Genomic DNA, 23757 nt, shown 5'->3' on the forward strand with positions numbered 1-23757 from the left:
GAGCCAGGGCAAAGACAGAAGTTAGACAACATACTGTCTCACTAAAAACACCTTCCACAAGCAACCTAGAAACCTGTGCAATTGCATAGAACACAATGGGATCATTAAACACAAATATACTGCCAGCAAGGGCTAACCTCCCACACAAAGAGCAAAGCTGCAGTCAAACACTTTGGATGAAAGTGCTAAAAAATCTGTGTGTATCAAGGACTGTAGATCACATGGTCCTGTACACAGACTTCACTGAGATCTTCCTGGGGCACATAAAATTAACAGGTATTATATGCATAAATCCACTGTGCTTCTAAAGCTTGACTCTCATATATAATTCCTGCCACCATATCCCTGAACTATTAAGGTAGAATGGCAAAAGATACAGCGAAAGATGACAAGAAGAGTACATAGTTAGGAAGGGAACAAGGGGACTGCATTATCTTAGATGTGCCTTGTTTTTTCATAGTCTTTCTCTATGCATTTTCTTTAGGCCACAGTTGACACTGCTTGACCAATAGAAACGATATAGCCCTAGCCAAAAGACCTTCCTAAAAAAAACCAGAACAAATAAAAAAACCCCAAACACAACAACAAAACCCCCACCAAACAAAAAGACCACATAACGAAAAAACAACACCGAACAAATAAAAAGCCATAAAAATTAATACAACTAATTACCAATTGATTGCTGGGGACAAAGAATAAGAAAAAGTTGAGTCAATAAACAAATTTTAAATGAGGCAACCAGAGAGGGGCACCAAGCAAAGTTCCTTCCTTTATTAACCATCTTCCCTGTTGTCAACTACCAGTCTATCAACACAGAAAGACAATAAAGGAGGTATGATATTAAAGCCCAAATACATGAACTCTGGTAGCAACAGGTGTAAGCCTAAACTAAAAGAATGACCACCTACAACCCTGCCATAAAGTTGAGGGCAAGGAGGAGGAGAGAACCCCATAAAGCTGATAAACCAAGTGATTTGAGGGAGCAACCACTGAAAATAATGTGGTGGCAAAAGTTAAAAGATTCAGAAATGTAAAATGCATAAACTGGAGGAGAATGCCAAACAGAGCACCCCCTTACCGATTACCACCAGAATAAGAAACTGGGCTAAGCAGATTCTCGGTCTAATTCAGCATGTTAGCTCTCATGTTTTTCTCTGAGATGGCCGGGAAGACCAAATGTAATGAGCAAACTCAGTATTAAGGCTCACAAACTTCTGAAACTAAAACACCAGACTCAAGTTCTTCTATATCTTCGTCTATATTTTAATTCTCCTTACTGCAGAGGATCTGAAAGACCTAAGTAAGTGAGCAATGTCATTGGACTTTATAAAGAGGCAGATCTTGCATAAAATGTAAATATGCAAGGCACATCGATTTATTTCACAATTACTTACATAATAGATATTGCTTTTTATTAGTACATCTTGCAAATTTACACCATTTCAAAAATGCATTCTAATATTTTGCCTAGCAATTCTACCTGATTAACTTTTCTACTAGGCAGAGTTGTATTTCTAATCAAAACATAACTAAATATGCAGTCAAGTCACATGTAAAACCTATGTCATTCATAACACAAAGCTTTCAATACTGGCATCCTGGCTGTATCCAGAAATCTGAAGGTATCAGCAAACATATTTTCCTGTTACTTCATTCATTGGGAATAAAAGACTCACAAGGCTGAAATTTAAACAGCATAAGAAAACAGGACTGATTCCAGCTGTAAAAATGTCTATATTTCCAATCCTGGGTTGCTGCCTAAGGTGGCAACAGCCACTGAAGTCAAAGAAATTCTCTCCTGGGAGAAACTTCTGTCTGCAAGAGAGAGGTTACTCTAGTTGTGGAAGCAGGAGAACAGACATCACTAAAAAGAAGACGAATGCTGCTCTACATTATCCTAGCCTAAATTCCAAATAATTTCTGCAGTACCAGTATGCATTGATAAAATCCTAGTGCAACAGAGGAAAAATTTCCCTAATGACTAAAGAATCTCCAAAGCAATTTTGCCTTGAAAGTACACAAAGATGCTAGTATTTCCTCCAGGCAGATCAGTTTCTTTATAAAAATGTCAAATGGATTTTTGGCAGTGATATTGTTTTCTTATTCGAATTTTCAAAATCATGATTTCAAAGATCTCAATCTGCCAACAGGGCAAGAAGATAAACAAGTTGTGACATTAAGTCCAAGTAAGCTTAGAGGAAGGCACTTGATTTGGCATTGCATTTCCCAAGGAACAGATCAGTAATAAAATCCTGTGTGAAAGCTGATTGGAAAACCACAAAGAATGGTTTTCCAGAAGTGTATGCACAGAAGACAAATCCTCCATAGAGTAATGGAAAGTCCTATGTATTGGCTACTGTTGCAAACATACCTTTTGTTCAAGCCGCACATTGTGCTGCTATTTCTTTTCCTTCTGAGGAAGTAAACTGCTTTTGAGATGAAAGATTAAGGACAGCACTATTAAAGACAGAACTAGTAACCAAGAGCCTTCATGCTGTTCTGAGCTAGGGCACCTATGGACAATAAGGTAAAAAGCCTGGCTTTCATTAAAAGGGACTGAGGGTATATCACCCTCCTGAAGATCAAGAGTTTTCTCTTTAGAGTGGCCCAGAGTTGACCTTCACCAGTCCTTAACAGACACAAAATCATCATCACTGCTTCTCAGTCATGTGATAATATTATCAGTCAACAGGAATTCCTTTGGTAAGCAGCTAAGGCAACTTCCACCCACTCTGACAAATTAAAAATAAACAAATTAAAAAACCCACACTAACCAAACAGGTTAACACTCATTAAAAAGAGGAGAATGGAAGACCCTTCATTTCATTTGACATCACTTTCCTCTGTATTCAGTAGTTGTTGGGTTTTTTGTTTTTTTAAGAACAAAGAATGTTGGCAGAATTAAAACTGCATGACTACACACCTAAATAATGGGAATGGGCAGAGGAAGGAAAATTCAAACATTAATTTATGTGCTAAAATTCTATTTATTGCCTACAGTCATTATGGGGAGGATAGAAAAAAGATCATTGTGGAGGAAAGTGAGGGGCAAGCTATTTCTTGAACTGCTTTTCAGTTGTTACCAACTGTTTGCAGTCCAAAACAAGCAGCTGGATCTCACTTCGGCATTCCCACTAGAAAGCATCACCAGCACCTACCTCATATCAAAATAATTTGGCAAACTGGAGCAGCCATGCAGAACACCACTACACAGCACCAGCGGCTCTGCTGCAGCAGTCAGGCCCCGAACCTGGAGCGCTCCTTAAAAACACATAAATGAAAATCAGCTATTTGATCTTCCTCCAACACCAAAGGATAACACTGAAACGTTAAATGGGTATTTAAAACAAAACTGACCTCAGTTAAGTCTAGGACCAGTTTCGTCATGAAAATATTACTACTAGATAGAGAAATAAGATTTCTTCCTCCCTGCTGTAACTTTAAGCAGGTATTAAACCTCTTCATAAAACTATATTAATTATACTATAGAGGCATAAATTATGATAGTTTCTATAATTTTTCCTTTCTCATGACGTAACTGACTCTGAAGACAAAAGGATTTTTTTTTATAGTCTCAAAAAAAAATTCTCCTGAAGAGCTGGGGGTTTTTTAATGCATCTTTTCTTTCTTCTAAAAGAGTGAAAAGTAACTGACAATGCTATTCTTTTAAAAACATTTATGCAGTTCAGTCTGCTTAACAGCTGATTGCAATTAAACAAAATTTATTTTTGGCCTCTTTCTGGCTTTGTTTGTATCAGTAACAAAACAAAAAAAAAAACCAAACAAGCAAAAAAAAGTTCAGTTGAAGCAACAAGCTTAGAAAGAGGCACGTTATACAGTGCCTTGGTGAGTTCCTGCTTAAAAGCCATGCTAAGCTCATCTGGTAGGTCTGAAGTTTTGTCTCGGTTTTATTAGGAAAAAGAGTGTGCTGGCTCCCTTGCTCTAATTCTTCTTGTGTGCATTATATCCAAGTTATGCTATATCCTACCAACAGCTAGAATTTGTTCTGAATATTTTGTAATATGTGTCAGAATCCTCCATTTCTTGTACTAAAATTAATGTTTGTTTAGTCAAGTTTCTCCATAATTTATTAAAATTTAGAACATAGAATTTCATAGTTTGGTTAAGTCCTCTTAGGAAAATGGCTTCATCTATATATACTAAATCTTCACAGAAATATTCTTCAAAGCAGAAGTTAACCTGTCCACGTCCTCAGCCGCTTCTCAGAACAGTTGGACAGCAATTTCTCTGCGCACCTTTACTTCCTGACCTGGTGCCTCTAATTCTTCAGTCTCATGTGATGCCATTCTTACTGAAGGAATTTACTGAGCACTCCAAATGATCAGCTCATGCAGTTAAGAACAAAGAATGCTGAAGATGAGTGTGATCAACAAGTAAATCAGAATCACAGAATAACTGAGGCTAGAAAGGACCCCAGAGGAGGTCTCTCATCTAACCTCATGCTCAAAGCATAAGCAAGAGATCAGATTAGGTTGCTCAGGGCTTTATCCAGTTGGGTCTTAAAATCTGCTAAGGATGGAGACTGTACAGCCTCTCATTCAAATACATGACTGTCCTAATGGAGGAAAAAAAAGTCTTCCTTACAACCAGTTGGAACCTTTCTTGTTTTAATTTATGTCCATAAATTCATAACATACTTCACATGCTTCCTGATGAAAGTTCCTATTGCTTATTTATGAGTGGTTTTCACAAATCAAATGAGGACATTAGTATGACTGGACAAATGAAGATATTATTATGTCCTATCTAAAATAGAGATCTATCGGCACTCCCATATCAGCTCAATAGGCTGGCATCACACAGAAGTAGTGAAAATTTAGTATGTAGAAAACAAGGAATTGCCACTGAAAATTCTCAAGAGTTCACCTCAAGAGCAGCATTTCCATTGTTTTATTGAAGTAATTATCAAAATTTGCATGTTATTAACACCCAAGGCCATTCGCAGTTACAGACAAGATGAGTATCATAATTCATGTCTGGATATCAAACAATATGGGACCTGGCATTTAGCATTCATGCCATTACTCAAATGAATTCCAGACAAGCTGGAATAAGAAGAGGAAGGGAAGCCCAGGAACAACCTGGAATACTGTTGCACTTTTTTAATTGATACCATCAAAATAAAGTGGGAAGGTAGAGACATGAGGAAAGAAGTGCTACAGCTAGCATAACTATTTTCAAATTTAGCTGTCTCTGGCAGTTCTGAAGCAAAACGATACTAAAACAAATCAGTATTTAATGTTTTCTGCTGTGAAAATCCAAACAAAAAAACATCCAAGGATGTTTAAAGAGTTTAGGATTAATTAGAAATCTTATTTTAAGCTTTGGATGCTTGTTCAAACAATTTTACATATTTTTTTATTTACTATGCATACATAAGATAAAATATCTCAAAGATTAAAATTTATTGATAAATGACACATCAAATCTAACTCCTGTACAAACAGTACACACACTCCTTATCAGAGGAAAAAGCAATATAATTTTGTAATTGATACTTGAAGTAATATTTTTCACAGCAGAATTAAGCAATTCAGTTGGGCATGACACTGCAACAGTCATACATTTTCCACATTTTCTCTCCCAAAACCTCACGTATCCCTTTGCAGAACAATCCTGAAAAATAAGATCTTGCTAGTACTGCTGCTTCTGCCTAGAAACGTTCCCGGAGCTACACAGTCAGAAAAAGCAACTGCAACTTTAAAATGTCACTCTTTATCCTTAAGCCTGAGAAGCTCTCTGTTCTAGTAGAGAAGACAAGACTCTACCATCGCGTGTCTGTGAGTGCTCCCGGTTCCTACCAGAGCAAGAATCGAATACAGTGGAATTGCCCAGGTAACTTTCCAGGCTGCAGCTGTGATACCAGACAAACAGGCAGAGGAGAACCCATCACAAGCAAAAAGTGAACAGACAAAAAACACAATGGAGAAGTGGTAAATAGTTTAATTTACATCATAATTATACTGCTGAAGATGACTGCTATAATTATTAACAACTGTAAATGGACTGATTGAAGAAATACATTACTAAATTAATTAAACTACCTTTCTATCTCTCCCAAAAAGGAAGAGCCCTTCAAGAAAATACATCTGCACAAAAGAAGGTATTTCTTCTCAAAAGATAGCTATTTCCATATCAAACCTACAGCCTTAAACCCAGCTATCTAAAAGGAGAAGATAATATAAACACCTTTTTGCTAAAAGGAAAGTTACATTCTCTCCTTGCCTATCCTCTCCTGAAACAATGCATTTTAAGAGAAAAGTCTAAAATGATATTTCAAAAAGCTTCCCTGAAAAATTTGTGGAAGTTGCCTAGCTTTGAGAATTTAAACAAATTAGGAGCACCTTAAAAAGAGCACTTTCAGTGAAAACTGTTGTTCATCCTGCAGCACTGCCAAGCTCACACTGCAGCATTCTTTCCTGGTTCTCTTTGAGAAAAATAAATCTGTATTTAAAATCTATCAAGCATCCATAATCAAAGGATCCTAAAATTTTTGTTGGCAATGCTTTTTTAACATGCTTCAAAAGTATTTACATAAACTCCCCAGATATCATCTATTATAAGTACTGACTGCATAGACTTGTTGTGCAGAACAATGTCCATAATAGAGAATGCTGCAGTTTACTAATCACAAGTTTTATGAAGCTTTGCTGTCTATTTATTAGCATGCCTCAGGTATAGTATAATGGAAAAGTTTTAGGGAACAGGCAGAGCAGATAATCAACACTTTTTCTTTTTTTTTTTTCCTTTTTTTTTTTTTTTTTTTTAATTTTCCCTCCCTTTCCCCCACCATGACCTATTTTCTCAAATAACATGCAGACCTAGTGAGGACATTAACCTGTTTCCATGTCACAGTACAGCTCACGTACTGATGTGCTGGGATGCATTAGCTGTTGTTTATTGATCCATTTATAAGTTCATTCTACTGGGAATACCAGCTGGAGGATCAGAAAGTCTTCTGGTATCCTCTGCTTTGTGACATACTTTACTGATTAACTATTTCCCAGAATACATTTATTTTAACATTTTGTGGAAATACTTACAGAAGATTCCTCCTCTTCAAACAGTCTCCCACATGTGAATCATTCTTACATATTTTTAGTCCATTCATTATTTTCAAAAGTCAAAGTGTAATAAATCACATACCATTTTTTTAAATAAAAACCTAAGAATTACTTGCACCAAACATTATCTACTACAAATGCTTGCTGATTTACATTTTACCAAATATTAGAAATTAACAAGCTAGCTGGTCTTTACTCAAGAGTGTAAAATGCCAAAACAAGTTTCATGCAGATGCGGGGGGGGGGGGGGGGGGGGGAACAAAAAGAAAGCTAGTTTCCCCTTGATTCCCCACAGGCTTCTCATATGCAAACTGTTTCCCACACACACAGTGTGTACTTCTGTATAAATTTTGGTGAGCCAAACTGTACCATAAAAAAAGAATTCTAGAGAAGACACCAATATGTGGTCATTATTTATTATGGTTCATCCTACTTGCTTCTGCCTTTAGCATTATTAACCTTTGAACCAGCAATTACTTACTCCTTATTTGCAATGTACATACTCTTAAAAACCTACCTTTGTGCCAAGAAGTGTTTATATCATTTTGTAAGTTTGACTACATTTTAAAAATAGATGTCTACAATAAACCCACATTCACTGTTCCGATTTAAACAGGATGGGAAAGCAGCTGAGCTTTAACTGTCTGAATTTTTGGAGCTGTAAAAGACAACAGGGCAAAGTAATTCCAAAAGCCAGGCTTCTAGCCTTCAAATTCAAGGACTGCAAGCTTGATCAAATCCACATATCAAATTAATTATGCCAGAATGTAACAAGCTAGAGCCTACTGCAAAATAATTAAGCAAAAGATCACCAGGGTTCATGTCCTGTCACACTTTTAAAGCCAACCATAGTCTAGTGAAGTCTTATCTGCAACATAAAACGGCATCGTTTTGGGCTTGGAGAGATGTTCGAAACATTCACAATTTATATCTACAAGTTTTAAAAACCTGATTTCTCCAATTCTCAGAAAAAAAAACAAGGATTCAGACATGTTGCTTTTAACAACAGAACCCCTGGGAAATGAGTGCAGTACAATCAAAGGAGTGGGGAAAAAAATGACAACACAGATATGGATCACAACCTGTATACCAGAAACGCTATGCAAAAAAGGAAGATACTGCTCTAAGTGGGATGCTCTAACTGAAATAGGGGGAGAAGACAAATGGGACCAAGGATACATCACATAGTATGATCATAAGCCTCATTTCATTAGTAACTAGGCAGCAAATCATTTTTATTGCCCGCAGAAGCATCTAACCAAAATCAGTTTTCTTCCAACACCTTTTGAATCAACTGGCCAATTTCCAACATTTTGAAATAAAAAACCAGAGATCTCAAAAATAATTAAGTTCCTATAGACTACATGAAAATCGATGGTCAGGTAGAGGAAAAAGACCCAATCTGCACTTTTAGTGAGGGGGAAGTAGGAAAATTCACCTCTTAATATATTTGATTTGGCAGCAAGTCAATCAGTACAGACTATCCATAGGACTGTCCGTTACAGAGGAGAATGGGATTAAGGACTGGAAAAGGGATAAGGAGATAAAAAGACAATCCATATAAATACAAATGTAAATTTTATTATTTCTGCAGCTCAGAGAAACTATGACCTGCAGACAGTAACTTGTTTTAATAGCCTTACAAACTGTGAGTAACTTGGACAAGTATTTACATCTCTTGACCTCCTCCTGCTAGGTAGGTTGCCTAGAAACATCTTACCTCAGAATGAATGGGCAAATGGACTATGCACTCCTGTCTGTGTACTTCAAATATTTTGTTGAATCCATTTTACAACATCCATAGAAATAATTTTCCATTATGCTTTTTACAGCATTGAGCACGAAGATACTCAATGAAGAACAAAGTAGACATGTAATAGTGATAATATATTCTGAAAAGGCCTCCATAGATAAATACAAACCTGGATATAACATGCAGAAGTGTTGGTGGGATGACTCAGCTCCTAATGATATTTCATTTAAGTTCATTTTCTTAGCAGCAGCCTGAGGTTATTAATAACCCCCAGTATGCTACTTAGAGCTGTGGATTCATCTTCCTGTTAATGGTAGCAATAGGTTCTTTGTTAATGGTTTTAAGATAATGCTGGGTTTTGCCATATGGTTGGATTTGTATGAGGGTTTCTCATGAAAAGCCAGAGAGTGTAAGAAATTGTTGCTATATATAACTTCAGTGTCCTCACACGCACAGCAGACAGTTGGAATGGACACTGTTCTCGTATTTACAAGTGCAAACAATGCTCAATATTTACTGCACGTTCTGATTAAGAGAACTACAGGGACTTTAAACAAGAGAACATATGGATAGATCAGAGGATTGGTAATGCAATACTGAGCTTTTCACCTCTAGGTCATTGGTTCAAAGCTAAACTGGTTGGTAATGAAGGCAAGCTATTATCATCTGACAGCTCTGGCCTTTGCAAATTGATTTGTCAGGCTCAGTCCAGTTCCCATCAAAGTCAAAATTCACCATACGATTTGCATTCCTGAAAAAAACTTCACCCTAGCAAAGTAACAAAAAATTGAACAGAGACAGAAGTAATCTCTTCCTCCTCGGGCACCATCTCCAGACCCGGAGCTAGAGCGAGTGCCAGAGGAACATTGAAAATTACACCACTGGTAGCACAGCACATCATTCAGTGGACAAAGATTACTTCTGCCTCTCAGATACCCAGTTATAATTACCTCTGTACCAGTACAAAGCTTTCAGGTTTTTTATTACTAAAGAAGGAAGACAAGAAAGAAGAGACGCCAATACGCAGGTTTTAAAACTGAAATTTCGCAGTGCTGCTTGAAGATTTCTTTGGATATCTTGTTCAAAGATGCATTTCATAAGGCTGAAGGCTTTGAACAAAATGGTCACAGTGCTCTATAAAAGCAATATCAAATTTAATATCCATTTTGTTATGATGTATTTGTAGCCAAAATGTGTAAACAACACTTGTAGCAGCAACATTTAAGAATTGTATTTCCTGCAGATGGGTTTAATTCAGAAATGGTTTTATTTACAAGTTACTATGAATGATACTAGAGAAGTCATGTTTTTACAGTATTTCTTCATAAATATGTGAGACAAGAAATGTATGGATTAGTCCATAACAGCACATAACTTTCCGCAGGCTTTCATAATTTGAACAAAAATGGTTTTAAGCCTCAAAACCATAAGTCTAGCCTCTTCCTTTGCCTCTTAATAGTTTGGCAACAATCACAGCAAACACTCTGCAGGAACCACAGTTCTCCATTTTACCAAGTGATAACTGCTACATTAGTCAATAGAGACATCGAGTTTTAACATAGCACCTTTAAGATCACCTTCACTTTGCATATTTAGAGCACTAGACAATAAAATCTACTGGAAGTTTTACACTCTATGAACACAAAACATTACTTCTAACATTTAAGACTACAACAGAATACATACAGCTCTCAAATCTTGGGAAGTGTGGAAAAAAAATAACTTAAGTAAGAGCCTCCTGCCTTCCTTGCAGGTTCCTTGGTTTTTACTAAGGTGTTGATGACATACTGAAGTTTTTCCTTCCTTTTCCAACAACTCCAGAAACAGACCACTTACTGTAACTTTAGGAAAGCCACAACAGGTTAACTTCCCAACTGAATGATTGCACATAAGTTCAGCAAGCTGAATGATTGAGCTGGCATGTGATCTACCGCTATAAAGTCAGAGTAGCTTAGCCAAGTGATACCGTAGTTTGGCCAAACACTAGTCCCGTGTCCCATAGACAATGGCTGGTGAGCTCCACCCAAACCTTTTAACTTTCTCAGGTCACAGAACAGGAAACCCCATGCATCAAGTGACATAATGGAGAGAAAGGAAGGAATAAACTGCATGCTAAACTTGCATGTCAAAAGACACGATAAGAGACCTATATATTGTGTCACTTGCCTTAGAAAGTGTCCAATTTACAGCTAGGAGATGGTTCCTCCTAGCAGTCTCACACACAGGGTGCAAGCCTAGGAAAGGGGGCTGCCTACAGATGAAAGCAAAATCTTAAAGACTAAAGAATGCCAATTACTTGACTTGCATTTAACAGGAACAATAGAGAGATGCGTGCAAGACAATCAAAATTCCTTGACAGTCAGTAACAACATTTCTTGCTGCTCCTCTCTGCCATCAAACACTGCATATCTGTGTTAGGGAATGACCTTCAGCGACAGAAATACAAAGTAACTTTGGAATGGTGACTGCAGCCACTATCGATAGAAAAGAGAGAAATTAAAAGGCAAAGTTTAGACAAAGGCAAGAAGTGGAGTATTTCAGAGAGCAAATTAAAATAAACTGTTTGAATAAATGTGGGTGGAACATATGTTAGGGAACTAAAGGATGTGTAAGGGATTTAAATTTCAGAAGGTTGCATGACAAAAATGAGAAGACTAATATGTTCTACAGGTGCCAATAGGCACATTTATTGTAAGACTTTTATTGGTTCTGAACAGTAAGGTAAGCAGATTTAAAAAAAGAATAGCTCTAACTTTTTATTATTCTTTCATCCTCCTACCTCAGTTCCCTTTTTGTATCACCTGCTGCATTTTGCATAGTTGCACCAAAAGTTATTTGGGACAGCCGCAACTGTTCTTTATATAGATATGTTTATAGAGCACTCAAACACAATGCAGGCTAAATTCTGATTACTGTGGATATAACCTACTACAACTACAAGAATGTGATACCTAAGAGCTCTGCCACTATTCTTTCATCTCTACGTAACAAGGTTTTTGAAGCTCCACAAACTGGGAAATAAACACACTTTCTCTTCTATGTACTCTCCATGAAAATTCGCATAAGAAGGCTTAATGCCTAATAACATCACCAGGACTGGATAAAGAAGGATTTAAATTCCCATTATCCTTTTTAATGAACTCATGACTACAGTCTCAAAATAGACCGTTAACCCAGAACAGAAAGAACTGACATAATTTTTACCTGCAACAACTGAAAGAAATGAACTTAAATGCTTTCACAGCTCTCACTAGCATAAAGAAAGCAAAATTTCTAAATTCTCTCAGATAACTAAGTAAGTTAGTCTGTACTGGACAAATCAAGAACACTGTGGCAAAAGGCTTCCTGGCTGGCATCACCCAGGTGAGGGGAGGAAGAGGGGGGAGGGGAAAGAAAAGAAAAGAGGGGAAAGAAAAGAAAAGAGGGGAAAGAAAAGAAAAGAGGGGAAAAAGAAAGAAAAGAGGGGAAAGAAAAGAAAAGAGGGGAAAGAAAAAAAAGAGGGGAAAGAAAAAAAAGAGGGGAAAGAAAAAAAAAGAGGGAAGACAAGAAAAAAAAGAGGGGAAAGAAAAAAAAGAGGGGGAAAGAAAAAAGAGGGGAAAGAAAAAAAAAGAGTGGGGAAAGGAAGAAAAAAAAGAGGGGAAAGAAAAAAGAGGGGGAAAGAAAAAAAGAGGGGAAAAAAAGGAAAAAAAAGAGGGGAAGAAAAAAAAGAGGGGAAAGAAAAAAAAGAGGAGGAGAAAAAGAAAAAAAAAAGAGGGGAAAGAAAAAGGGGGGGAAGGAAAGAAAAAGGGGGGGAGGAAAGAAAAAAAAGAGGGGAAAGAAAAAAAAGAGGGGAGGGAAGAAAGAAAAAAAAAAAGAGGGGAAAGAAAAAAAAAGAGGGGAAAGAAAAAAAAGAGGGGAAAAGAAAAAAAAGAGGGGAAAGAAAAAAAAAGAGGGGAAAAGAAAGAAAAGAGGGGAAAAGAAAAAAAAGAGGGGAAAGAAAAAAAAGAGGGGAAAGAAAAAAAAGAGGGGAAAGAAAAAAAGAGGGGAAAGAAAAAAAAGAGGGGAAAGAAAAAAAAGAGGGGAAAGAAAAAAAGAGGGGAAAGAAAAAAAGAGGGGAAAGAAAAAAAAAGAGGGGAAAGAAAAAAAAGAGGGGAAAGAAAAAAAAGAGGGGGAAAAGAAAAAAAAGAGGGGAAAGAAAAAAAAGAGGGGAAAGAAAAAAAAGAGGGGAAAGAAAAAAAGAGGGGAAAGAAAAAAAGAGGGGAAGAAAGAAAAAAAGAGGGGGGAGGGAAAGAAAAAAAGAGGGGGAAAGAAAAAAAAAAAGAGGGGAAAGAAAAAAAAGAGGGAGAAAGAAAAAAAAGAGGGGAAAGAAAAAAAGAGGGGAAGAGAAAGAAAAAAAGAGGGGAAAGAAAAAAAAGAGGGGAAAGAAAAAAAAGAGGGGAAAGAAAAAAAAGAGGGGAAAGAAAAAAAAGAGGGGAAAGAAAAAAAAGAGGGGAAAGAAAAAAAAGAGGGGAAAGAAAAAAAAGAGGGGAAAGAAAAAAAAGAGGGGAGGAAAGAAAAAAAAGAGGGGAAGAAAGAAAAAAAGGGGGAAAGAAAAAAAAGAGGGGGAAGAAAAAAAAAAGAGGGGAAAGAAAAAAAAAAAAGAGGGGAAAGAAAAAAAAAGACGGGGGAAAGAAAAAAAAAGAGGGGGAAAGAAAAAAAAGAGGGGAAGAAAAAAAAAAGAGGGGGGAAAGAAAAAAAAAGAGGGGAAAGAAAAAAAAGAGGGAAAGAAAGAAAAAAAGAGGGAAAGAAAAAAAAAGAGGGGGAAAGAAAAAAAAAGAGGGGGGAAAGAAAAAAAAAAGAGGGGAAAGAAAAAAAAAGAGGGGAAAAAAAAAAAAAAGAGGGGAAAGAAAAAAAAAAAAGGGGGAAAGAAAAAAAAAGAGGGGAAAGAAAAAAAAAGAGGGGAAAGAAAAAAAGAGGGGAAAGAAAAAAAAAAGAGGGGAAAGAAAAAAAAAGAGGAGGAAAGAAAAAAAAAGAGGGAAAGAGAAAGAAAAAAAAGAGGGGAAAAAAAAAAAAGAGGGGAAAGAAAAAAAAAAGAGGGGAAAGAAAAAAAAAAAGGGGGAAAAAAAAAAAAAGAGGGGAAAAAAAAAAAAGAGGGGAAAGAAAAAAAAGAGGGGAAAGAAAAAAAAAAGAGGGGAAAGAAAAAAAAGAGGGGAAAGAAAAAAAAAGAGGGGAAAGAAAAAAAAAGAGGGGAAAGAAAAAAAAAGAGGGGAAAGAAAAAAAAGAGGGGAAAGAAAAAAAAAGAGGGGAAAGAAAAAAAAAGAGGGGAAAGAAAAAAAAGAGGGGAAAGAAAAAAAAAGAGGGGAAAGAAAAAAAAAGAGGGGAAAGAAAAAAAAAGAGGGGAAAGAAAAAAAAAAAGAGGGGGAAAAAAAAAAAAAGAGGGGAAAAAAAAAAAGAGGGGAAAGAAAAAAAAAGAGGGGAAAAAAAAAAAAAGAGGGGAAAGAAAAAAAAAGAGGGGAAAGAAAAAAAGAGGGGAAAGAAAAAAAAGAGGGGAAAGAAAAAAAAGAGGGGAAGAAAAAAAAGAGGGGAAAGAAAAAAAAAGAGGGAAAGAAAAAAAAGAGGGGAAAGAAAAAAAAAGAGGGGAAAGAAAAAAAAGAGGGGAAAGAAAAAAAAGAGGGGAAAGAAAAAAAAAGAGGGAAAGAAAAAAAAAGAGGGGAAAGAAGAAAAAAAAAGAGGGGAAAGAAAAAAAAAGAGGGGGAAAGAAAAAAGAGGGGAAGAGGGGAAGAAAAGAAAAGAGGGGAAGAAAAGAAAAGAAAAAAGGAGAAAAGGCTGCTATTTAATTCAGTCTCAATGATATGCAGCATGCTTGATTAGATATACTCTTGATTAGGTGCTGGAATAGAATTTAAAGCGTATCCTGTCTAATGAAATTATCATTATTTCTATCACTTCCTAAATGAGAACAGATTTTAACAGACTCATTCAAAATTTTTTTAGCCCATAATACATTTTTGGCAATTATTTTTAAAAGCTGTCATGTTTAAGTTATGTATTACCTCACCAGTTTAGTTCTCAGCACAGCAGTACTTTCTTTCCTTCTGGAAACAAACACAAGACTATCTGTGTTGCTATTGTTGCAATTGCTATTGTTGCTATTGTTTTCCAAAATTGCTATTCAATGTCAAGTATATTGCAGCACAAAACCTTTCAGTTGTAGATTTTCTTTTTCAAGTCTGAGGAGCAGCACAAGCTTAGAGAGGCTTGTTGTCAGTACATACTTCTTTCTTTCAAACTGCATGGGAAACTACACAACTATTTTTCCTCCCATTTCACATGCATATTTTTTCCATGATTATAACACTCAGAATTTGTTCTGAAATCTGAAAAGCTCTTTGAATTCTTTTCACATGCACGATCAGCCACTACAATACCCCACAACAACTTCACCCAGCTGAAAGACCAGAAAGCCATTGTGTCTGCAACTTTTTAAAAGCAGAAGGTGTATACTGTTACGGTTTCTATTTAGGGCTGTAATCCTTCACGAATCCTCACTCATAATCCTCCTACTGAATGAAGGGTTTCAAGCGAAATAAAATCCTGGAAAAGCAAACAGCTTCTGCTTTTTTTTTTTTTAAGGAAAAAAAAAAAGCAGCACATGCTTTTGCCTACCTTGGACCAACATAGTAAATACAATACTATAACTGAGCAGCTTCTTCTAACCACCGGCTTCTACGCAAGATTAACTTTTAATGGCAGTTGATCACATCTGAGTTATTAACCAACATAATACGATGTCGGCGATGTCAATTTCAAAGATCCCTGCTGATAAAAGACCTTTTTAGCCTCCAGTATCCTCTTTTTCTCCTACCTGCTACTCCTTCCCTCCTCTGAAGCCGACCCGCTGCAGGCAGGCGGGGGGGCCCCTCTCTTACAGCTGCGCCGGAGGTCAGGCCCCGGGGGCCACGGCTGCGCCGCAGCACGGAAACGCCGCTGACCGCCGCCTACCCACGCGTGGGCTGCCCGCCCTGCCACCAGCCGAGGCCAGGCCGTGCGGCCATACGGGGCTGCACGGCTTTACAGACCTGGGAGAGTCACTGGTGGGTCTCCAGGCACATGGAACAAGTAACCAGTTAGCGGCTGGGGGGGGGGGGGGGGGGGGGGGGGTGTTGTTTGGATTTCCCCTCCCCCCCCAAGGAGACGGGACAAGAGGAAAGAAACCCCAAGTATTCCCGAGAGCGGTGGATCCGGGGTTCCCGCCGCGCCCCGCAGGGACCCGGCCGCTGCCAGCACCGCGATACAAACTGCCCTGGCCCCTCGCCCAGCCCGCCCGCGCCGCTGAAAGGAGCGACCGCTCCCGTCCCGCCGCCGGAGCCACGGCCCCGCTGCCGCGAGGGTCAGGACGGCTCCGGACAGTCGCAGCGGGACCCCGCAGAAGCGGGGGGAGGGGGAGAAGAGACGGCGGCGGGTCGCAGCCCCTCCCCGGGGCGGTGAGTCCCTACCTGCCGGCGTCGGGTCCCGCCGCGGCGCGCAGCATCGCCTCCCCTCGGGCGCCCTCATCCCCCGCTGCTATAGCTACGGGGAGCCGCGGCAGCCGCCTCTCGCGAGAGGCGCCATCTTCCCGCGAGAGCCGCGGGCCGCGCCGGCGGCGCTTCCTCTCGCGAGAGGGCCGAGGGAGCCCAGTCCGGCCCAGGGTAGCGCGGCGAAGCGCGGTCTGCTCCGCTTTCTCCACCGCCATTTCTGATTTCCCCCAGCCCAGGGCAGCCCTGCCCCGGTTCGGGGCGCTTCGGAGGGCAGGGGGCCTAACCCGGTGTCCCGTCCCAGAAGGGGCGAGAGGTCTCCGGTGTGTTGTGACTAACCCCCTCGTAAGGAGGCAGCCCGTAGAGCTGTCGCCGCACCCGGCCCGAAGCCAGGGCGTAACTAGGAATAATTTCAGGGGGGCGGGGGGGGGGGGGCTGGCTGAGTCCCGGTAAGCCGCCTTACTCTGCGGAGGTGCCAGCGCTCGGGGGTCGGTGGGTGCCGCGTCCGGAGCGGGCTTGGCCGGGCCGGCGCGGCGGCGGCTGAAGCGCCGCTCGGGGCGGGCCCGGGCCGGCCTGGCAGGGCGCTCGCTGCTCGCAGCGCCCGGAGCAGCTTACCGCGGTTCAGCACCTTAAGCTGATGCAGCAGAGCTTGCTCGATAAAGCTGCCTGGGTAGAAATAGCTTTTTCTTGCCCGAAAAGAAACAGGTGTGCTTGCAGAGTGTGTATAATCTCGAACAGTTGCACAGTATGGGCTGTGATGGCTGTGGGATGTGACTGGAGCCAAAGGTAACAGTCCTCCAACATAACGCCTAGCAAAAGCTTACTTGTAATTAGTGCAAGAGCTGGATTTCCTCACAGATTAGAGCCATAACATCATATGTTCAACATCATCTGTCCAAGTACTTCAGGCATGAATTAGACCATCTCAGGATATGGGAAAATTTTAATAAAATCTTTTACAAATTTGTATTTTGATTTTCTGAATACTAGACAATGTGTAAAATTAATATTAAGCTCAGTCCCTGAATTGCATCAGCTGCACATGTGCAGTATGTGATTTTCCTGTCACCAGTGCAGAGTGCTGGCAATAATACTAACTGGTGGTTTTGGTGATAACCAAGATACACATTTAAAGCCCACCGAAATTAATGGGTCCTTTCCTATGGGTTCAGGATCATGCATGTAGAGAGTCTGAAGATGACTGGGGGGACAGCCATTTCCATGAGCAGTTGGTATCTCAGTGCTACCACCCTGGATAAACAGGATAAACAATGAAATTAATTACTCAAACTGAAACATGAAGACACGAGGGCTAATACACTTTCTTTTCTGCCCTTGTATTTCAGTGTTCCCGACATCTGAGAGAGATGTCCTTTGTAACAATCCTGAGAGGAGCGCCACCAGCTTTGTAAGTTGTGGAGGAAGTTCTTTTTATTCTGTTGTTGAGCCCCATTTTTACATATGAGAAGTGAGTGAGTTGATGCATAATGTTCTGTATCTATAAGATGCATTTCTGTATGCCAGAATTACCAGCTTCTGATAATTCAGGTGTACCATCAGTAGTACACCAGATGCACAGAGGATGCCTGGAGGACTGGGACTATCTTTTGTTCTGCTCAGAGCAAACACTTAAAGCATACTGTTTGTATATACCAGTGTCTGCAATACTGTTAGTGCGGCTGCTGTTAATATGGCATTTCTAACACCACTAAAATAATACCAGAAAAAGTTTGTGCATTTGAAAGAATGCTTGTTTACTTGTTGTGACTTCCCATCCCATTTCAGTCTTTTGCTTTGGGAATCAAGCCAATCGTACTGGGAGAGAGAGCAAATGAGGAAGGCCTCAAGCCTCTCTTAGGGACCAAAGATAATTAAGAGAAACATTTAGAGATAGTAGATATAATGAAGCCCTGAATCCATGCTAGCTTCAGTCCCATTGAAGTATGTCTGGTTTTGTAATAGAATATGGAAGTAATTACTCATCTGAGCCAGGCACTGTGGAGTTTGACTGAAGCACTCTTCACTGTAATTGAATTTGTACAGCATCTGTGAGCGGGGGAGGTCCTGTGCAATAAGGCCCATAGGTTGTCCTTAGGCTGGCCAGCAGAAAGTTTCTCATTTGTTTGTTCCTCCTTCCAGGGGCCACTTTGTTTTCCCTGCAGTGAATGATGTATAATGAGATTGTTGCTTAAGGCAGGACCTTCCCCCAGTAAGAAGGGGAAGTCTGCAGCGTCCTTATTTACCCTTTTGTGTAGAGGGATGTTTTGGAGCACAAGTAAAGCACTGCGTAGTGGGTAGCCTTTTTCACTGCTGTTAGTGCCCTCCTTGTAGTTTCTTCTCTCCCCAGCTACAAATGCAGGGAGCTGGAGTAAAACAGCGGTGCTGCTCTTGGCTCATGTCTGAGCCTGGGAAGAGTTGAGACCTTTGTCAGCTTTTCGTAGTATGGTTGTGCCTTCCCTGTCCAAATTTCCCAAAAATAAGTGTTCCCAGTAAGCCTTGTTAGAAGAACAAAGAAGAATAACTATTTTGGTTTGGCACTAGAAGGGGAACTTAAAACCATAAATTAATCTCACCTTATTTATGCATTCATTTGTTCACTGTGGATTTTTGAAAGGCAAATGTTCATTATAACTCTGGCTAGAGCTATACCTATAACTTCTTCCTATTTTTTAAAGGGTAAGTGGTCCCTGTCTGCAGATTTCTTTGTGTCAGTTCTCCCTGAAAGTACATCAAATGGAATTTTCTTTAAATGAAAAACAGACTTTTAACATTAAAACTCTTTGCACAAAACATTTTGTGTTTTTTTATCGTTAATCAAAAGACCAAAACAAAACAAAAAAAAGAGCCTGCAGGTTTTCTTCAAAAAAGTTGGAAAATGTGCATTAAAAGTTTTTATATAAATAATGTTTCTAAAAAGTATAATTGAAAATTAAAGGAAGAGTTTATATTTGAGAATTTGTTTATTAAGCTGACTGGATTTTAGGTTTCATTTAAGAGCATTGCTTCAGAGGGGTTTATGTAGTTCTCTTCCCTTTACTGCATGTGTTAATTAACACAATACATATTTGAGCAAGTACTTGCACTCATTAAAGCGTTGTGTGAGCTGTACTGCAAGCAGAAGATGATCATCAGAGAGATGACACTTAACTGTGTGTTAAATACATAGAGAGCAAGAGGTACAGCATAAAGGCACTGCTAATTAATTACATAAGCTGAAGAGACTTTTACTAGTAGATGTATGATGCCATGAATATGATTAATAGTGTCTCAAATCCCACATACTCGGCAATTCACAAAAGTTGTAGGGTTCCACAAAATGCGTGCAATCTTGCTTCTGCATGTGTCTGCAAATTCTGCTTGATTATCTGTGGTCCTGGTCAGGCCCATCTCCAAGACAGAATAGGCAACTTGTCTAAACTAGTTTGTAACCTGCAGTTTGAGGATTTGGGCATAGATGAGATTGCATATAAATGTATTAATGTGCTGTGAGCCAGCAGGCTGGCTTGCAAACTTTTCTAATACTCATTCAAGAGAAATTAGCATATGTGCTGCAGATGGGCAGCAGTGGACTCCATAAGTTGCCAGAGAAGTGCTAACAGCAGCTTGTTGTGCCAAGAAGCAGTCCTTTGGAAGTGGGGCACTTGCCAGATGATCACACCTGTGGCAGTCTTCTGTGGAAGAGAACATATACTTGCAGACAAGCTAGGCAGGAAAAAAACCTCAGTGCAGTGAATGTTCAGGCCTTGCACCACAAGTCAGTGCTTCCCATGGAGGGACAGTCACATGCAGACCTGTTTGCCCCATAACAGAACGATCGTGTTCAGGCTCTTGGCTGTCTGGTGCCTGCCATCTTGTATATGAGAAGGGAATACATTTTATGTATTCATGGGATGATTTTTAAAACAAGTCAAACAAGACAAAGCCCATATTCTCCTAACAGCCTGAAACTGTTCCAAATTTTATTTCAGAGAGTCACTAAGCCTAATGACAAAGCCATCTCCTCTAAATGCTCTGTCAATAACAACATCAAATGTAATTCCCAGATGTTAGTTGTATGAATTATATCTTCATCACTAATGGCAAGCTGCTCACATGAGAGAGACAATTATGAGATGCAAACCCTTTGATTATGGAATAAATTGCAGTCAACTGGAAGAGTTTTTGCGCAACACAGAGAAGCATACCAACTGTGCTACTACCTGCCAAATATTTATGCCATCAGCCATCTTCAGGCAAGATTTTAAAACATATGAATCCATATTTATGGATAGTATTGCTGAGATTTTGTTAAACACCTTTCTTTTACATTAAAATGTGGGCACTATTTTTTAATGCATTTTCAGTGTGGCTTGGATTCTTTATCATACAAGTTGCCTTACATGAGAGAAACATTTCAGAGCTTGGAAACTGTAAAATAATATTCCTAAAAATAACACTGTAAATAACTAAAAATATAAGAACTTTTTGTTCTGAATGAAAGATCTGAATGTCACAAAATTCTATCCAATCTGTTTTTCATGGGCCAGCCCCTCTTTATCAAATGGATTTTTGGCTGCTGTTCAATGGGGTATAAGCTTAATATCCAGTACATTCTCTATGAGGGAACTGTAGCCTGCCTTTACAAGAGGATGGGCTCAATAGTTTGTTATTTCTTTTTTGTATCTAACTACGATGATCCTGCTTAAAAGCAAATGACTGAGTTTCCATTCTGTAGCTCCTAGTATGTGGGGGAAATCCACTGTAATTAAATCTTATAAAATCCTCTTATTCCCAGTATAAATAATTCTCTGACATAGGCGATTCCCCTGAGTCTACATCATAGCCCAAGGAAAACAAAGAGCAGGAACAGTTACTTACTTCCTCTTAAATATTTGATCATTTTGGACAAACTTCTGCCCTGATTACAGTAGCTGCAAGCCTCACTGAAATTAATTATATTTGAGACGAATTTGGATTACTGATTTTTCTCACTTTTAACGTTACTTTGAATAATGACTAAACTAGCATGTGTCTTAAGCTATTTAAACAGCAGTTGTCTGAATTGTTCTACAACATGTAATGTTGTATTTCTTATTTTGTACTAGAAACAAAAGCACATAAATCCTGCTTGATGGGATTTGAGATTGAAAGTGTACTGGTAAAAGAGCTATATGCCTCATTAAGCAAATTACCAAAACTGAAGGATCCTCTTAGCTTACAAGTATGAATTATAGCAATATTTTTAATAATTTGCAGTGATACAATACTAATTCCAAGCACATTGCAACTTTTTATCCCCACTTAGGGTTTGGGCTAATGGAGTGCACAGGTGAAAACTCTTGTCCAACAGTACATTATGAACCAGAGAGAAGCTTTGGGTATATACCCAGTCCTTTGACCTACCTGCTGGATGATGCTGCCTTCCTTGTACGCAAGAACTTTGAAACTACACCACCAGAGAGCACTGTGCTATTTCTGCACAGTATTTCTTACATTTCCCTGCATATTTAAGGACCTATTTTATTTAGTCCTTTTTTTCTATGCTCCAGTAGAACTCAAATGATTGTTGTGATTATATTGGAATTCCCAGTCATTTTGGTATCATTGCCCTGTATGCACCAACAGCCCTTAGGTGCCCTGTCCAGCCTCACCTGGGACCTTCACCCCACTTACGGCCCAGAAACCCCATTTAAGCTCAGTCCTGGGCCTGGACCCCTTGTGTCAGCTATGTTGTAGGGGTGCTGGCCTGCATTCTTGTCTCCTGGGTGGACCCGAGACCTGTGCTGGAGCTAGCCTGTCTCCTAGGTGGACTTTGGACTCACAGTGTAGCTTGTGTCCAGCCCTGCCTCCTTTTGCTCCTGACCAGACTCCTTGGATAGCCCCTGTGCCCGATTCATCCCCTCTCCATGTCTGGGATGACTGATGGACCCTGTCACCAGCACTCAGCTCTGCCTGCCATGCTCCGATGTGGTGGGCTTGTGTGCTGGTTGGTGAGGGCACTGCCTGTGCTGGGCTTGCCTGGGGCTCACCCCTCCTCAGAGCAGCCAGCCCTCTTTGCACCTTGACATGTCTAATTGGCCTGTGATCTGTAACACCTGCTACTGAAAATAGACCATGACATCCAGGTACCAAACTGTCTTGTTTCTGCTGCTCCTGACATATTTACCATGAAAGCATCATGTATTTCACTTTAAAAAATCATGTAATCCTGTATTACAAGAGTCTAAAATCCAGGTCAGAAAAGGGGAGGCAATAAATGGCATATCTAGTGGGGAAATATTTTCCTTATTGTTACCTAGTTTTCTCTGAAATTTCGTCTGTCCTTGTGAACTTCTGACATTCTCTTTGTAGCCTAGATTCTTGTAATATAGTTAGAATACTTTTTGAACTGGAAAAGAAATCCCTTCCACTTAATTACAATGCATTTGAAAAAGCTAGATTGATTAAAAATGTTGGAAAACCCATAGCAACCTTATCTCCAGACAGAGATCTAATACGGAATAAACTAATAGTTAAGTAGAATGTGAGAATTTCCCATTTAATTGTCTTTCACCAGTGAAATCTGCATGTATTTATGTAAGCATTAAAAAAGGAAATCAACGTGGGAAATGTCTTTTCAACTAATTCCTGGATCCATTTTATCCAAATAAACAAGTTTTTCTGAGGATTTGTTTTTGACTCAAACTTCAAATACTTTGCAGGAACATGTCAAAAAAGACAACCTTTTTCATTTTTGTTCAAATTTTTTCCAAAGATCAAAGTACCACCTTAATGTTTTTAAGTTTAGTCACAGAACTGAGTTATGGATACTTCTTAATCATTTAATAGGACATATAATAAATGTTTAGCCATTTCAGTGGAAAGGTTAGGAAGCTACTCATTCATTACTTCTGCAGCTTGTTATTATTAGCACAATTTTTAACAGATCTTGCGCAGTAGCCTTTTAGAGGAGTGTAATAAAGCCAACTTCATAACTATCCAAACAGAATAAAAATCAAATATATGGTTGCAGGGATTTCTAGACAAGGAGGAAAAAACTCCTGAGTTAAAAGTACTTCAGTGGAAGCTGTCGCAGTAAGCTAGCTGTTTAGCCCTGTTTATAAGAGGAAATGTTGATCTAAAGATGGCACCAGGACAGAGAATTCTAAACCAGTCTCCATACAGGCTGAGCTAGGGTATGGTAGTGAAACAGCAGTCTTGTACGTTATGTGTCAGAGTGCAAATGTTCATGAAACAGAAGGTATTTCATGTAGAAAAATAAAGTTCCTTATTGGTTTTCCACAGTGTCTGTCCTTCTTCCTGTATGTGTGGCATTGCTAGAACTGTTAGAAGAAATGGAATAGACTTTGATGCTGTGTATTTGAATAAGTAATGCACTGTGGCGGGTGTCAAATTATCTCTGTTGCAATTAAAGCTTTTTCTTTCTTGCTTTGTAGCTATGGGCAAGTCATCTCACCTGGGTGTTCCT

At 39.2% G+C, this 23757-nt stretch overlaps 1 protein-coding gene and 1 long non-coding RNA gene across 12 annotated transcripts in view; one reads left to right on the forward strand and one right to left on the reverse strand.

The window, feature by feature from the left end:
* USP54 (ubiquitin specific peptidase 54) overlaps positions 1-16413 on the reverse strand; it is a 107294-nt gene extending 90881 nt beyond the window's left edge. For 9 of the 10 annotated variants that reach the window (XM_041127082.1, XM_041127081.1, XM_030031346.2 and 6 more), the window contains exon 1: positions 16293-16413. The gene's annotated coding sequence lies outside the window, so the exon portion shown is untranslated. The remainder of the gene's footprint in view (positions 1-16292) is intronic. The other variant, XM_030031342.2, reaches the window with a different exon arrangement.
* Positions 16414-16462: 49 nt separating this feature from the next.
* On the forward strand, positions 16463-23727 carry LOC115348521. Of its 2 annotated transcripts, none has more exons than XR_003925841.1 (3): positions 16463-16633; positions 17657-17718; positions 21595-23727. It is a non-coding gene; the product is annotated as an uncharacterized LOC115348521 (long non-coding RNA). The 2 variants fall into 2 exon arrangements; XR_003925842.2 differs by lacking the exon at positions 16463-16633 and adding an exon at positions 16944-17096.
* Positions 23728-23757: the final 30 nt, after the last annotated feature.

The sequence above is a fragment of the Aquila chrysaetos genome, chromosome 11 (assembly GCF_900496995.4).
Source record: "Aquila chrysaetos chrysaetos chromosome 11, bAquChr1.4, whole genome shotgun sequence".
NCBI lineage: Eukaryota > Metazoa > Chordata > Aves > Accipitriformes > Accipitridae > Aquila > Aquila chrysaetos.